Below are 12,380 nucleotides of genomic sequence, written 5' to 3' on the forward strand. Positions count from 1 at the left end.
CTATATCTATCTCCCCTCAACTTAAAGCTATGTCCCCTCGTGTTTGCCATCACCATCCGAGGAAAAAGGCTCTCACTATCCACCCTGTCCAACCCTCTGATTATCTTATATGTCTCTATTAAGTCACCTCTTCTCCTCCTTCTCTCTAACGAAAACAACCTCAAGTCCCTCAGCCTTTCCTCGTAAGACCTTCCCTCCATACCAGGCAACATCCTAGTAAATCTCCTCTGCACCTTTTCCAAAGCTTCCACATCCTTCCTATAATGCGGTGACCAGAACTGCACGCAATACTCCAGGTGCGGCCGCACCAGAGTTCTGTACAGTTGCAGCATGACCTCGTGGCTCCTAAACTCGATCCCCCTACTAATAAAAGCTAACACACCATATGCCTTCTTAACAGCTCTATTAACCTGGGTGGCAACTTTCAGGGATTTATGTACCTGGACACCAAGATCTCTCTGCTCATCTACACTACCAAGAATCTTCCCATTAGCCCAGTATTCTGCAATCCTGTTACTCCTTCCGAAGTGAATCACCTCACACTTTTCCGCATTAAACTCCATTTGCCATCTCTCAGCCCAGCTCTGCAGCCTATCTATGTCCCTCTGTAACCTACAACATCCTTCGGCACTATCCACAACTCCACCGACCTTCGTGTCATCCGCAAATTTACTAACCCACCCTTCTACACCCTCATCCAGGTCATTTATAAAAATGACAAACAGCAGTGGCCCCAAAACAGATCCTTGCGGTACACCACTAGAAACTATACTCCAGGATGAACATTTACCATCAACCACCACCCTCTGTCTTCTTTCAGCTAGCCAATTTCTGATCCAAAGCACTAATTCACCTTCAATCCCATACTTCTGTATTTTCTGCAATAGCCTACCGTGGGGAACTTTATCAAACGCCTTACTGAAATCCATATAGACCACATCCACGGCTTTACCCTCATCCACCTGTTTGGTCACCTTGTCAAAAAACTCAATAAGGTTTGTGAGGCACGACCTACCCTTCACAAAACCGTGCTGACTATCTCTAATGAACTTATTCTTTTCAAGATGATTATAAATCCTATCTCTTATAACCTTTTCCAACATTTTACCCACAACTGAAGTAAGGCTCACAGGTCTATAATTACCAGGGCTGTCTCTACTCCCCTTCTTGAACAAGGGGACAACATTTGCTATCCTCCAGTCTTCCAGCACTATTCCTGTCAACAATGACGACATAAAAATCAAGGACAAAGGCTCTGCAATCTCCTCCCTGGCTTCCCAGAGAATCCTAGGATAAATCCCATCTGGCCCAGGGGACTTATCTATTTTCACACTTTCCAAAATTGCTAACACCTCCTCCTTGTGAACCTCAATCCCATCTAGCCTAGTAGTCTGTATCTCAGTATTCTCCTCGACAACATTTTCTTTCTCCACTGTAAATACTGACGAAAAATATTCATTTAACACTTCCCCTCTCCTCCGATTCCACACACAACTTCCCACTACTATCCTTGATTGGCCCTAACCTATCTCTAGTCATTCTTTTATTCCTGATATACCTATAGAAAGCCTTAGGGTTTTCTTTGATCCTATCCGCCAATGACTTCTCGTGTCCTCTCCTTGCTCTTCTTATCTCTCCCTTTAGATCCTTCCTGGCTAGCTTGTAACTCTCAAGCGCCCTAACTGAGCCTTCACGTCTCATCCTAACATAAGCCTTCTTCTTCCTCTTGACAAGCTCTTCAACTTCTTTAGTAAACCTCTATTAAATCCCCCCTTAACCGTCTCTGCTTTAAGGAGAACAGTCTCAGCTTCTCCAGTCTCTCCGCATAACTGAAGCCCCTGATCCCTGGAACCATTCCAGTTTCCTACATTCATTGGCTGTAAAGCACTTTGAGAAGTCCGATGGTCATGAAAAGCACTGTATAAATGCAAGTCTTTCTTTTCTAAATCTTCTCTGCAACCTCTCCATCACTTTGGTGTCTTCCTGTTCTAATAATTGCTACACAGCACGCGTTGGGTGATAAGGAATTAGCTCACTGCTCTCTGCCGTCTCACAACCCTGTGTGTGACTCACTGTCAGTTGCCAAGAGGCACCAGCTCACTCTGAGCAATCCATCAACTTATCTTCAAACCTGCCAATGCATGCAGTGCGAGACGTGTGATTTTGAACGTATCTCAAGTAGGAATAAAACACAGAAGAGCTTCATAAGAGTTACTCAGCAGAATGGGCTCCTTGAGACACAGCCCCCTCTACTAAAGTACCACAATGTGGATTTTAATGATCTCCATTGACCACAAGAACCTCACCACATTACCCGCTGGTGGGACTAATGATGGGGAAGAGCAGAATTCTGTAGGCCCTGTGTTCCACGTATGCAGTCCTGGGGTCTATGCCTCCCTCCGTTTAGTTGTGCAGTAGTACCACTCTCTCCTCTGAGTTAGTAGGTTCATAGATTCAAGTCCCACTGCAGGGACTTAAGCACAAATTATATGTTACACTCCCAGTCCAGTACTGAGAGAGTGCTGCACTGTCACAGGTGTCATCTTTCAGATGAAATGTTAAACCAAGTCCCTGTCTGCCCTCTCAGGTGGATGTAGAAAATCCCACTGCACTATTTTGAAGAACAGCAAAGGGAGTGTCCTGACCAATATATAACCCTCAATCAACATCACTGAAAAAAAGCACAGGTGATCTGGTCATATTAACATTGCTGGTTGTGGGATCTTGCTATGCACAAATTGGCTGCTCACTTTCCCTACATTCCAACAGTGGCTACACTTCAAAAGTACCTTATTGACTATAAAGTGCTTTGGGACATCCTGAGTATGTTGAAAGGCGCTATTTAAATTTAATTTAGGGAAGGTATGCAAAATTACAAGGGGCATAGACAGGGTAGATAGGAAGAAACTTTTTCCTTTAGCAGAGGTGTCAATAACCAGGAGGCATAGATTTAAGGTAAGGGGCAGGAGGTTTAGAGGGGATTTGAGGACCAATTTTTTCACCCAGAGGGTGGTTGGAATCTGGAACTCACTGCCTGAAGAGGTGGTAGAGGCAGGAACCCTCACAACATTTAAGAAGTATTTAGATGAGCACTTGAAACGCCATAGCACACAAGGCAATGGACCAAGTGCTGGAAAATGGGATTAGAATAGATAGGCTTGATGGCCAACACAGGCACGATGGGCCGAAGGGCCTGTTTCTGTGCTGTATAACTCTATGACTCTAAAACAGCCAGGGTTCCTGCTCCTGCGCTTTTTTCTGGGAAGTGCCTGTACGAGGGCAGGATTGGGGAGCCACCACAACGCTCTCCAAAGCGGAATAGCCAGTCTGGGGTCACGCGTGGCATTGGCGCTTGGGTGAGGCTGGTGCCCTGGATCCCGTAATGCTGGTATGAGTCAGTCCCTCCAAGGCGATGACAGGAATAAAATATCTGAATGGAAGAATGCAGCCACTGTGAGGCAGGACTCTTGGCAAGACCTCTTTATTAAATGTGGTGCAGTTTTGGCTACTTTACAGAGGGAGGCTGGCTCGATTCCCCTGACACACTATACTGCAGCAGCAGACAACTAGGGTGAGGAGGGGTGATGTGGCGGAGGGGGGGAGTGGGGATACAGAGGGGTGAGTCAGGATGGTTCAGGAATACCTGCCTTTCAGCTGCTGACAGCCACTTGATGGGACTGGGAGATGGTGCGGGGGTGAGGGACTGAGTGATGAATTTATTACAAGCACATGCGTGCCTGGAAACTATCCTCGATCCAATCGTCACTCATTTAAAAAATTATATTTACATATTTGATCCATTATGCAATACCTCGTCTGCCCCCAGAGCAATAAATCCAAGACGGAATGTCAAAGGGATACATCACATTTTACACCTTGCAGGAATGTGGTCGTGTGCAAAACATAGTGACAAGAAATGGACTTAATTTAGGATTTTAACTTGCCCTCCCTCCTCTAATCCCCTTCCAACCCCATCAACATTAAAATAAATGTACCCTTTGGTTTTTTTTGGTTCTCATTCCCACCCACCTACAGCATTCAAAAGAATTTGCAAGGGTTCCCCATTTTCTCGACACTAGGAGAGGTGTTAGGAGGGAGTTTTATTATAGAAATCTTCACTTATAACACATAGAGATGTGTTCATTTTTAAGATGCTTTGCTTTATTTTGTTCGTGAGATATGGGCATCGCTGGCCAGACCAGCATTTATTGCTGATCGCTAATTGTCCTTGAGAAGGTGGCAGTGAGCTGCCTTCTGGAACCCTGCAGTCCACGTGGTGTAGGTACACCCACAGTGCTGTTAGGAAGGGAGTTCCAGGATTTTGACCCAGCAACAGTGAAGGAACGGCGATATAGTTCCAAGTCAGGATGGTGTGCTGCTTGGAGGGAACTTGCAGGTGGTGGTGTTCCCATGCACCTACTGTCCTTGTCCTTCTAGGCGGTGGAAGTCGCGGGTTTGGAAGATGCTGTCGAAGGAGCCTTGGTGAGTTGGTGCAGTGCATCTTGTAGATGGTACACACTGCTGCCATTGTGTGGCAGTGGTGGAGGGAGTGAATGTTGAAGGTGATGGATGGGGTGCCAATCAAGCTTTGTCCTGGATGGTGTCGAGCTTCTTGAGTGTTGTTGGAGCTGCACCCATCCAGGCAAGCGGAGAGTATTCCATCACACTCCTGACTTGTAGATGGTGGGGAGTCAGAAGGTGAGCTACTCACTGCAGAATTCCCCATCTCTGACCTTTCTCTTTCTCTTTGACGCGCTTTCTCCCTCTCACTTTCCCTTTCGCTCCATCTCTCCCACTCTCTCTCTCTGCCTTTCAACCTTTCACCCTTTCTCTTTTGCTCATGTTGTACTTAAAGTAAACATAAAATATTATGACTTACAATGAAACTGTCAATAAAAAGGTCAAAAATGATGTAATGCAACATCACTAACTTTCATTGGCAGCAGTCCAAGAAAATGGAAGCCTTTAATGCACTCATGAAACATTTCTAATGCCAGTCATTTCCAAGTAGCATTGTTTAAAGGTGAAACTATTAAACATAACTTAAAAATATTAAACAGGATATTAAAAGGAGCCTCCAAGGCTATCCCCAAGTGATTTATATTTTGAATGCTCTACAAAACAATTTATTTCTGCAATTGCATCTTTCTTCCAATATCATCCAATATTCGTCTTCCAATCCCTAGTTTACTTTGGTGCTCGACATGATTATCACTTTTTCCGATTCCTCTGATTGATTTAAGATCTGCTTTGCATTTCCTTTGTACTTAATAACCTGCACGCACGTTTCTCAATTGTATATTTGTCCTTTAACAGCATCAAATGTGATTAAATCTCTGGTTTAGTAAAAAAAACAGTTGAAAAGAAGAACAGAAGAGTAGGCAGATAAATTCAAGTCATGCATCAGGTCAAGAGTAAGCTTTCCAAATCTGCTGGGGTCTTTGCCGAGAGGTTCCACTATAAGAACGTACAACGTAGGAGCAGCAGTTGGCCATATTGCCCCTCAGGCCTAGTCCGTAATTAAATACGATCATGGCTGATCTTCTATCTCAACTCCACTCTCCCACCTGATTCCCACCTCCCTTGATTCCCTATCAACTTTAGGCTTGGATATACTCAACGACTGAGGATCCGCTGCTCTCTGGGGTCGAAAATTCTAAAGATTCACAACCTTCATCTCAATCCTAATGGTCGACCCCTTATCCTGTGACTGTGACCCCCCCCCCCCACCCCACCCTTAGTTCTGGACTCCCCAGCCTGGGGAAACAGCCTCTCAGCATCTACCCTGTCAGAGCCCTCTCAGAATCTTATATGTTTCAATGAGATCACCTCTCATTCTCCTAAACTCCAGAGAGCTCCCATTGGCCTAAGAGTCAAGGATCAGAGAACAGCGATAGCAGGTGATTGGCGAAAGAACTAGAAGCAACATGAGGCAAGTTTTTTTTTACGCAGCGTATGGTTAGGATCTGGAATGCACTGCCTGAAGTGTGGGGGAGGCAGGTTCAATCATGCCTTTTAAAAGGGGAATTGGATAATTATCTGAAGATAAAAAAAAATTAGCAGGGCTATGGCGGAGAAGTGGGACTAGGTGAGTTGTTCTTGCAGAGAGCCGGCATGGACACGATGGGCTGAGTGGCCTTCTTCTGAGCTGTAACCATTCTATCATTCTATTCTATACTCGATCTCTCCTCATAGGACAGCCCTATCAACCCAGGAATCATTCATGTGAACCTTTGCTGCACCCCCACCAAGACCTCCCTTAGATACACAAACTGCCCCACCCCCAAACTCCCTCCATTTTTCCATCCTCTAGGCATTCCTGCCTCCCCAAGGCCGATTGGAAAGAAAATAGAATTGGTCTAACCCAATTGGATTAATGTTGACTGTCAAACAGCCTTTCCCCCCCCAATTTTCAATATTTTTACCACTAATAAATGAAAATGCTCAAAGAAACTGAAGAAGATACCCTTTTTTGAATAACCCTATGATTTTTCTCCAGGGTTTACACTGGCAGTTGTGTTCTGGAGATTAATCTTTAATCACTGGAGGCAGCAGGATAATTTTGGAGAGTTGGTAACCCCAGTTAATGGGCTGAAGCCTAGAGCTAAAGTGAAGCCTGAGGGCAGGGTGATGCAGGGATAATGGACACTAGAGTTGAGGGGTGAAATGGAGTGTAGTGAAAGGGGTCTTATATCAGTGAACTTGGGCTTAGACAGTGAGGGAGGGCAAATTGAGCTGGGTTTGGAAATTGGGAGAGCACACTTCAGAGCTGGAGGCATCCCAGGTCAGGTTGAGGTCAGGAGGAAATGGCAAAGTTTGGAGCCTAGGGCAATTAAGGCAGGAGGAAGGGTGCAGTCTAGGGCCTGTACCATGTGCTGGTTTCTAGAATTTGTATTTCAAACACTTAGTCGTGTTACCTCAGTCCCATCGTACATTAGTGCTGCTGCATGCATTGTGGATAGAGGCAGGGCCCTGTGGGGTGTGTAGCGTTCAGCCCAGAATCTCAGGCCTCATTGGACAGGACCACATTTATTTTTATTTATTTAGAGATACAGCACTGAAACAGGCCCTTCGGCCCACCAAGTCTATGCTGACCATCAACCACCCATTTATACTAATCCTATACTAATCCCATATTCCTACCACGTCCTCTATATTCCCCTACCACCTATCTATACTAGGGGCAATTTATAATGGCCAATTTGCCTATCAACCTGCAAGTCTTTGGCATGTGGGAGGAAACCGGAGCACCCAGTGGAAACCCACGCGGTCACAGGGAGAACTTGCAAACTCCGCACAGACAGTACCCAGAATTGAACCCGGGTCGCTGGAGCTGTGAGGCTGCGGTGCTAACCACTGCGCCACTGTGCCGCCCACAAGTTGTACTTGAAGTGAGAAGCCGTTCAGAGAAAGGGAACTTGTTGAAAGATGGGATGAGTGAGTTTGTCATTTTTTTCTGAATCTTTTTCTTTGCTTTTTTATGCTCCATATTTTCAGGAGGACATACAGTATGGAAGACTGTAATGACAGGAATATGATTGGGTAGAAGTTTTATTTGCAGGAATGTGATTGGGTAGAATTCCTGACCCAAGGTCCACTTGAGCAAGGGTCCCTGTTGGAAACACCAAGATTACCCTTTAAACTCCTGCACACTCGTGAGCAAAAGGTTAAGGGACATCTCAGAGAGATGTGTAAAAAAATAAAAGGAGTATTACGTCAAAGCGATATCAAGTCAGTAGGCTGAGAGGACATAAATGAGTGATAAGTTAGAAAACATTCTTTACTCAAAGGCTGATAAACATTCAGAATGTTTTGCCAGAGTATTAGATTGGAAAACATTAGACATTGTACATTCCCAATGCCTCTCGTCTCTCTATTGGTGCCCGTGCCATCAGCTGTCTAGCCCTATAAACTCTGGAATTCTCTCCCTAAACCTTACTGCCTCTCCGCATTCAAAACACTCCTTAAAAACTCTTCCTTTGGCTCGGTGTCAATTTATTTCTCTGAATGACGCTCCTGTGAAGTGCCTTGGGACCTTTAACTGCCTTAATGGTGCTTCGTAAACCCAAGTTATTGGTTTATTGGGAGTAATTTGAGAGAGAATTTGTTTCATGGTGTCAGTGGCCTCTTCTCGTCCTTGACTATTGGCTTCTGTTTTCCTGTGTCTGAATATTTTGTTTCTGTGTGGATTAGAACCTGTTGCCACTGGTGGCACAGTGGCGCAGTGGTTAGCACCGCAGCCTCACAGCTCCAGCGACCCGGGTTCAATTCCGGGTACTGCCTGTGTGGAGTTTGCAAGTTCTCCCTGTGTCTGCGTGAGTTTCCTCCGGGTGCTCCGGTTTCCTCCCACATGCCAAAAGACTTGTAGGTTGATAGGTTAATTGGCCATTATAAATTGCCCCTAGTATAGGTAGGTGGTAGGGAAATATATAGGGACAGGTGGGGATGTGGTAGGAATATGGGATTAGTGTAGGATTAGTATAAATGGGTGGTTGATGGTCGGCACAGACTCGGTGGGCCGAAGGGCCTGTTTCAGTGCTGTATCTCTAAACTAAACTAAACACTGAGGTTAAGGGGCTCTGCTTAATGTTGAAATTAAAAGAGGGTGAAGACGCCATCATTAAGGCAGCAAGGTCCATCTGTGCCACGAACCTAATGTCAAAGATACCATGGCGTATCTCCATGATCTGCCTCTGATCTCTATCCAACAATTGTTTCAGGAGGTGTACTGGTGTGGAGCACGGGGATATGTTCAGTCATGATGCGGGTAAAGGCCGTTGAGGGACATATCAGCCGTGATCCAATAGAATGAGGCATGAGAGGCTGAATGTCCTACTGCTGTTTCTATGATGCCCTCCAAGGTTGAACAGCTTACCAATCGCCACTGTCTAGCCTCATCCATGCCCAGTGTTCATAGAATTGTGTCCCTTACACAAGTCAATGTTTTCAAAGGTAGGAGGGAAGACAATAAACTAAGCAGAAATACGACAACAACTTGCATTTATATAGCACCTTTATTGGAGTAAAACATCCCAAGGCAATTCACAGAAGCAATTATCAAACGACAATTTGACGCCAAGCCACATAAGGAGATATTAGGACAGGTGACCAAAAACTTGGTCAAACAGATGGATTTTAAGGAGCGACTTAAAGAAGGAATATAGGAAGTATGGTCAGTAAGTTAGCATATGACACGAAAATTGGTGCTGTCGTAAATAGTGAGGAGGAAAGCCTTAGATTACAGGGAGATATAGGTGGGCTGGTAAGATGGGCAGAGCAGTGGCAAATGGAATTTAATTCTGAGAAGTGTGAGGTGATGCATTTTGGGAGGACTAACAAGGCAAAGGAAAATACAATGCAAGGTAGGACGCGAGGAAGTACAGAGGGTCAGAGGGACTTTGGTGTACTTGTCCATAGATCACTGAAGGCAACAGCACAGGTCGATAAGGTGGTTAAGAAGGCATATGGGACACTTGCCTTTATTAGCCGTGGCATAGAATATAAGAGCAGGGAGGTTATGATGGAGCTGTATAAAACGCTAGTTAGGCCACAGCTGGAGTACTGTGTACAGTTCTGGGCACCACACTATAGGAAGGATGCGATTGCACTGGAGAGGGTGCAGAGGAGATTCACCAGGATGTTGTCTGGGCTGGAGCATTTCAGCTATGAAGAGAGACTGAAAAGGCAAAGGTTATTTTCCTTAGAACAGAGAAGGCTGAGGGGGGACATAATTGAGGTGTACAAAATTATGAGGGGCATTGATAGGTTAGATAGGAAGAAACTTTTTCCCCTAGCAGAGGGGTCAATCACCAGGCGGCATAGATTTAAGGTAAGGGACAGGAGATTTAGAGGGGATTTGAGGAAAAATGTTTTCACCCAGAGGGTGGTTGGACTCTGGAATACACTGCCTGAAGAGGCAGGAACCCTCACAACATTTAAGAAGTATTTAGATGAGCACTTGAAACGCCATAGCAAACAAGGCTACGGGCCAAGTGCTGGAAAATGGGATTAGAATAGTTGGATGCTTGATGGCCGGCACAGACACGATGGGCCGAAGGGCCCGTTTCTGTGCTGTATAACTCTATGACTCTAAGGAGAGAGGCACAGAGAGGTTTAGGGAGGGAATTCCAGAGCTTAAGGCCCAGCCAGCTATAGGCCCAGCCGCCAATGGTGGGGCGATAAATTCAGGACGCGCAAGAGGCCACGATTGGAAGAGCACTGAGATCTTGGAGGGGTGTAGAGCTGGAGGAGGTTAAACATAGAGAGGGGTGAGGGGTTGGGGTGGGGAGAGGGGGTTGCATGGAGGCAAGACCATGGAGGGATTTGAAACCAAAGGTGAAAATTTTAAAACTAAAGGATTGCCGGACTGGGAGTCAATGTAGATCATCAAGTACAGGAGTGATGAGTGAACGGGTCTTGGTGCGAGTTAGGATACGGGGCAGCAGAGAAGAAATAGGGGAGATTGGAGATGAGCCTGGAATGGAATGTAATAAATCTCAAGGGAAGTGACTCATGCAAATGGCCACTGGCCTGACGGGCGTCTGTCTCCAAAGAACAGTTTGTGTCTACTGCCTGTTTGTACAATTTGACAAGGCCAGATGGAATTAATACTCAGTAACCTGCCAAAAGGCTGCAACAAAAACCACAAATGAGTAGAAGGAAGTCTCTAAGATGTTTATTTGCCTGAAATATTAATATTGGTCTCTTGAAAGAAATATGTGAAAAATACCAACTTGGCCTCTTGTCAGGACGTCTAAAATATTTTCTTGTAATATTAATTGGAAGACTTTGAAAGGACCATTTAACTCAGCAATAGGATTGGAGGCAAAAGGGAACTAATAGAGAAAGCGACTGAATATTGGAGATGGAAGATGGGCAGACGGAAGGTTTGGAGGTTAAAGGATAAACACATTGGAAAAAATAGAGAAAGAGGGAGAGATAATGAAGGGTTCGGAGATGTGATAAGCACTGAAAGATGGGAGATGTAGGGTTAAGAAAATTGGAGCTGGTGGTAGAAACACATTGTAAAGACACCAGGGAGAACTCCCCTGCTATTCTTCAAAGAGTGTGTGGGATATTTTATGTTTATTTGAGAGGACAGATGAGGCCTCAGTTCTGAAAGTACTGCACAGGGAAGTGTCGGGCTGGAGATTGGGTGGGGGTGGGGGGCTTGAACCCTTGACTTCTTGGCAGAAGTGAGAGTGTGACTCACTGAGCCACATATGGGGTGAGATCTTAACTCACTCAAAACCCACCCACTTGCACAGTGTTAAATCTGGGCCCTCGAGGCACAGTGAAGGGCTGAAGATGGAGAGATAGACACTGAAGTATGGAGATGAATCCTTTCAGTATCCGTCCTTCTTTCCATGTGGCTAGTACTCCGTTTCTGATGCAGAGGTTGTGCATCCCTCTCAATGTGTCACTCCTGCCATCTCCAATCCATCAGTCTGTCCTGCAGTATCAGCAAGAAAGGAGTTTTTTTTAGAGATACAGCACTGAAAAAGGCCCTTCGGCCCACCGAGTCTGTGCCAACCAACAACCACCCATTTATACTAACCCTACAGTAATCCCATATTCCCTATCACCTACCTACACTAGGGGCAATTTACAATGGCCAATTTACCGATCACCTGCAAGTCTTTGGCTGTGGGAGGAAACCGGAGCACCCGGGGAAAACCCAACGCAGACACAGGGAGAACTTGCAAACTCCGCACAGGCAGTACCCAGAATTGAACCCGGGTTGCTGGAGCTGTGAGGCTGCAGTGCTAACCACTGCGCCACTGTGCCGCCCTTTGAAAGAATGTTCGAAGTAGAGTCACGGTATTAGCTATCCTACTATCAGCAACCTGATTAATAGATGGGGTCAGGTCAGGTCAGGGATTGGAACTGGTCAAACTCTTTCCCTAGAGCTCATTTGTCTGTATTTCTGAGTGCCTGTTAGGGTTGATAAAGGGCATGACTGCAGCTCGAAAGCAGCTATGGGAAAGAATGGGCCAGTAACTTGTTTATTGTAGTTCAAGGTCCCCGCCTATTTCTACATTCCGTCTACGTGATATTTCTTTCAGTTCAATTCAACTTCATTAAGAGTCTGTTGCTTTTTTTTTGCTGTCCTTTGGAAAGATATGTTTGGTTTCAGAGCATTTTTGTGCTCATCAAGGAGGTGGAGAATTTTCAGACGCTCAGTGTCAGGAATCAAATATTCCCACATCAGGTATGGTGCAGTTCGATGCAGGGTGAGGAACATTGGAACAATATTTATATGGGGAAGGCCATTCAGCCCCTCAATGGCTCTGCCATTTAATAATGGATGATCTTTTACATCAGCGCGACCTTCCCACCCTATCCTCATATCCATTGATTCCAAGGATTTTTAAGGGCCA

The 12,380-nt window shown here is 45.4% G+C and overlaps 1 protein-coding gene and 1 long non-coding RNA gene across 5 annotated transcripts in view; one reads left to right on the plus strand and one right to left on the minus strand.

Annotated features, from left to right (window-relative positions):
- The window catches only part of LOC137353395 (tumor protein p53-inducible protein 11-like), a 117,725-nt gene that overhangs the window by 43,042 nt on the left and 62,303 nt on the right, over positions 1–12,380 (plus strand). The gene's annotated exons all lie outside the window — the stretch shown is intronic.
- LOC137353396 (uncharacterized) overlaps positions 9,015–12,380 on the minus strand; it is a 31,039-nt gene continuing 27,673 nt past the window's right edge. For all 4 annotated transcript variants that reach the window (XR_010969851.1, XR_010969848.1, XR_010969849.1 and 1 more), the window contains one exon: positions 9,015–11,452. This is a non-coding gene — a long non-coding RNA (uncharacterized lncRNA). The remainder of the gene's footprint in view (positions 11,453–12,380) is intronic.

The sequence above is a fragment of the Heterodontus francisci genome, chromosome 41 (assembly GCF_036365525.1).
Source record: "Heterodontus francisci isolate sHetFra1 chromosome 41, sHetFra1.hap1, whole genome shotgun sequence".
NCBI lineage: Eukaryota > Metazoa > Chordata > Chondrichthyes > Heterodontiformes > Heterodontidae > Heterodontus > Heterodontus francisci.